This window comes from Oryzias latipes, chromosome 15, assembly GCF_002234675.1.
Source record: "Oryzias latipes chromosome 15, ASM223467v1".
NCBI lineage: Eukaryota > Metazoa > Chordata > Actinopteri > Beloniformes > Adrianichthyidae > Oryzias > Oryzias latipes.
Window position 1 is genome coordinate 4,873,791 of NC_019873.2, and position 5,079 is coordinate 4,878,869.

General features: G+C 36.9%; 1 non-coding gene across 1 annotated transcript; it reads left to right on the forward strand.

The window, feature by feature from the left end:
- The first annotated feature begins 170 nt into the window (after positions 1-170).
- trnaq-cug lies at positions 171-242 on the forward strand. Its single transcript has one exon. It is a non-coding gene; the product is annotated as a tRNA-Gln (tRNA).
- Positions 243-5,079: the final 4,837 nt, after the last annotated feature.

Below are 5,079 nucleotides of genomic sequence, written 5' to 3' on the forward strand. Positions count from 1 at the left end.
AGGCTAAACTTTTCAAATATGTCAACATAAGAGGGTTTCAGCTCTGATCTGTTTTATTTGACCTCTGGAAGAGGCCACCATGTTGAATAAAATAAAAAGCACCTTTAGTACAGGATCTACTGAAAACTCGTTGTTGGGATGTTTAACCTATAAAATGTTAGTTTACATAGGGTTCTATGGTGTAATGGTTAGCACGCTGGACTCTGAAGCCAGTAGTCTGAGTTCAAATCTCAGTAGAACCTTGAAACTCTCTTTACTCATCAATGTCACATAGATCCAAACAATCCAGTGCCTCAAAGTAACACATCAACAATAATCAGCACACTCAAACAAAGCTTCTGGCAACTATTTTTTCCCCTCAAAAATGCTTGTACGCACTTCCTGGTTTTCTGGGATTTTTTACCCCCGATAGAAATACATGGAGAAGTTTTGGTGCACGAGGTCGCCGGTTCAAGACCCCGTTCGGACACTTCAAATTTTTTAGCAATTCAACTATTAAAATGTTCAACTTTTTCAGCTTATTTTAGCTATGACTTTTGGTCCTTCAAATCCTTGAACTTTTCAACATATTCCACGATTTTTGCTCCATTAAAATACATTGTGCTTAACTTCTTTTAAAGTTTTTTACCTATTTAACCATTCTACCATTGAACAGTTCAGCCTTTTCAGCTCATTCCTTTCCGCTAACACATTCGTTCCTTCAAATCTTCAAATTCTTCAAACAGTTCAGCCATATCTTCAACAATTTCAGCTTTCATGTTTAACCCCTTTTACAAATTGTAACCTATTTTAGCCATTTTACTATTAAACTGTTCAACTTTTTCAGTTTATTCCTGCTATGACTTTTGGTCCTTTAACTTTTAAAGATATTCCAGGATTTTCCAGGACAGTTCAGCCACTTCTTCAGCAAATTCAGCTTTCATTCAGCAATACAGCATTCAGCCCTGCATTTTCTTCTGGAAATGCAGCTCCTTCTAGTTTGATTTGCTATTGTTGTGACCCATAATCACAGATCTGGATACCCTCACACACAAGCTGGTGATGGACCCTGGGATCAGAGCTCAGGCCAGAACCCTGATGGCGATCTTCTAGGGCCCTCATGTGGATTCAGGTGGTACTGCAACCAATCACTACTTTTATAAACAAAGGTTGAAGCCTTTAGTGTATACTATCGAAATACTTCTTCAGACTAAACTTGAACATTTAAGATTACAATATCTAGGTAGTATTTAAACATTAAACTTCAAGTATCATGCCTTACTTTTAGTATAGACTAAGTATACTTTAGTACACTTCAATAGTAGGGGTTCAATGATTCATTTTAACGATTTGATTCACATCATAATTTGTGGTTGACGATACGATTCATAGTTGATTTTGGTTCATTCTGAACAATCTGATTCACTGACCTCAAATGGATCCATGTCATGTTTATCCAAAACTTCAACCAGTGTGACTCAGAGAGAAACCGAACAGTGAAGTTTTCCAGATTCTTGGATTGCTTCCAGATCATCAAGTGTAAATGAAATATGTGTCCAAACAAACATGTAAACAAGGATGAATGTCTAATCCATTCACGTTTTAGTTTCCTAAAGTTCAGCCCACTGTTGTTTTTCCACATCAACGGATCCAAAGGGAACATTCTTAGAACATTCTAGACCAGTGGTGACCAACCTTTTCGAGACTGAGGGCTATTTCATGGGCACTAAGTGGTATAAAGGGCACCACAGGACCTGTTTACTAAAAACCTCCTAGCCCCCCCCACACACACACAAACACAATTTGAGGACGTCCTTTACTGTGCCCTATTTTTGTTTGCTCATTTTACACACAAAAACATGCATGAATTTTCTACACTCGTATTACATGGGGGTGAACTCAGTTAACAAACAAGATAAACATTTATTGAACACACTAAAGCTTAACTTTTAAAACTTTAACTTAACTAACTTTTTAAACATAAATGTGAAAATCATGTTTAGGTCTCATAAAACATCAAAAACTAAATTACAGAACTCATCACTGGGATTACTCCAAAAATATTTGGCATTTTCCTAATTTTGTGCAACACCAACAGCAAAATTCTATTTTATTCTAGTCTATTGTTAATTTATGGTCTGAAAAAGTGCAGCTGTTTTCCAGCCTGCATTACCTGGGGCCTGTTTCAGAAAGGAGGTTCAACCAACTCTGAGGTTAAACTTGAACTCTGAGTTGGTCAATCGCGAGATTAACAACTCTGAGTTTTCTGTTTCAGAGAAGCTGATCGGAGTTAGGTCAATTAATTCTGAGTGGACTGATTCGGAGGTGAGCGTCCGCACCACGACTATAAGAAGCCATTATCAATGAAGTGCAGATATTACGAGTCACCATGGCAACCGTGGAAAAAAAGAGGTCTGCATATTTTTCGCCAGCTGAACTTGACGTGCTGCTGCAGAGTTACAGTGAATATGAGCACATATTCCAGAAGAAAAGCAACACCGCTGCATCTGCAAAACAGAGACAGCGTGGAAAACATAGATGCTCGAGTTAATGCCTAAGTTTGCATTTAAATCATTGTTACAAACTATTGGCTGTAATAACTTTTTAAATAGCGTAAGGTGTGAATTAAAAATGGGGATATTTAGGTGTACTTTTGAAGTGTTATTCCTGGTGTAATTGCATGAAATGCTGCATAGTGTACAGAACCAATCGGGGGGGGATGCATTTAACGTCGGTAATGTTTAGAGGACTGTTTTTATTAACCTTCCCCTCTTGCAAACGTTGGTCAGTTTAATATTAATCCATGCAATTGTGTTTTTAAAAGTGAACTTTTGTCTACCCTTGTATTGATCGAGTGGAATAGGTTTATATGGGATTAAGAAAATAAACAGTGCTAGCAAATTGTGTTTCCAAAAAGTAATTGTTACATTAATCTAATTCAATGTCCCTGATTTCATTTTCAGGTAGATGCAATCCTGCAGGAATTAAAAGAACATGGCAGCAGCTAAAAATGAAGTATAAAAACATAATTCAATCAGGTCAAATGTGAGCATGTCATGGATGTAGGCTTTGTTGACAATATTTGACATATGAAACATCTACATAGCAATACATACCTAATGTTGTTTTCATTATATATATGTAATTGACTGCAATGAAAAACGGTAACGCTCAAACAAAAACGTATGGGGAAATGACAAAAAATCGAGTCTAGGTCTCAAAATCCTCGCACGACGTAAATGTAATTCTTTACGAATTAATGCAGCCTCCTCGTCTATTGGGTCCTCCAAAAAAGGACAAGCCATTCTTGTCACTTAGACCGTCTCTGTGTGACGGAAATGTGGGCAATGAAGGTTAAAGCGAAAAATACCACTTCGTCTTTAAAAAGGGGAGGGGACCGGCAGAAACCTTGAGTTTAGAGAATAAAACCTGCTCCCGACCAGGTTAGGTTCACAGCATAAGTAACCATGGACACTGACTCCGAGTATAAGTTACCTCTCTTTCAGAAACGGGTTTGACTTACTCTGCTTTCTCTGGTTTAACAAACCTCCCATTCTGAAACGGAAGACCCAGGGTTTCCCTGATTTAAGGGTTAACGCACTCAGAGTTTACACTAAACCTCCTTTCTGAAACAGGCCCCTGCTGTCTTTATTTATACGTTACTATCGCCAACTAAACAACCGTAAATATAAATGTATATGGAAAAAATACAGACAAGTATTAAAAATGTCTACATTATTTACAAGTATGAATACAATTCTTTGAAATTACAATCAGTGCATTAATCAGAATGTCCAGATTTTTTTCAATTAATTGTAATCGAATTTTAATTGTATTCCAATTTAAAGGGTTAATGCTGATATTTTTCGATTTGAGCCAATTATGAAAAGAAGACCAAAACTCTTTTACATGAAAACATTCAAAGAAAAGATGTTCCACAGTTTCTACATCATTTCCACAAAAGACAAAAAGATCACTATCCCAGTTAAAGCGAGAATGTAAAAAATGATTGGAAGGGTAAATATGATTTAACGGTAATGCTCAATCTTCACTAATTCTTAAGGGTGAAACCTCACATTAATGGATTACTCAACCGTCTCAACCTATTCTCTAAATCTTTACATTACATGAATCATAAGAATGTCCAGAGATTGTGTAATTCATTTGATCTATTTAAACTTTTGTTATAGACCCTTATTTTTATTGATTATTTTTTTAAGTCATATTAATAATAATAATAATAATCCATTTTATTTAAAGCGCCTTTCAAGAAACCCAAGGACTATGAGGTTCCATTTGTGCCAAAAATCTGTTTTTGTGTCCACTGTCTATGTCTTTGGTCGTCTCACTTTGTCGTCAGGACTTAGCAACCGTTGCTACTGTCGATAGCTACTGTCGATAGCTACTGTCGATAGCTATTGTCGTTAGCTACTGTCGTTAGCTAGGGTGTTTGCTGCTGTCGTTAGCTACGACGTTTCCCCGTGTTTTGTCGTTAGATGTTCTCGTTTTTCAAATTTTGCCAAAGTCGTCAGAAAAGTCCTTTGTAAGGCCGGTAAATTTTTTCCTGTACTACCACGGAACGAAAAAGAAATGTTTATCAAAGCAGACGTCAGGGTTAACCATGACAACACGTTTTTAAGATGAACTTTTTTTGATATTCCCTCAAACGCGTATTGCCAGAAAGGGGGGGGGGGGGGGGGTGGGGGCTTGCATACAACGCTTGAAACGAAAACAAAGTGGCGCATTACCGCCACCACCTGATCTGGAGGCGAACTACTTCTATTTAACGCGGAGAATGACACATAATAAATATGAACATTTTACGAAGACTATTTATGAATGTGCTGTGTTCTGATCATGAAAAACGTGGTTGATTTATTAATAGTAAAATTACAAACACATTGGTGTTGATTTAATGTATTTGTTCAGAAATAAACCCTCAAGTCATTAGTCCATGGCAATATTTATTTTTTTGCCGCTGAACGATTTACGGGGGCCTTGCAAGGAGGCCTTTAAAATATCTTTGATGAGTTACCTTCTCAAATTTTAGTGGGTCGAGTCACTAATTATGAATATAACAGTCGAAAACTGACTGGTTTT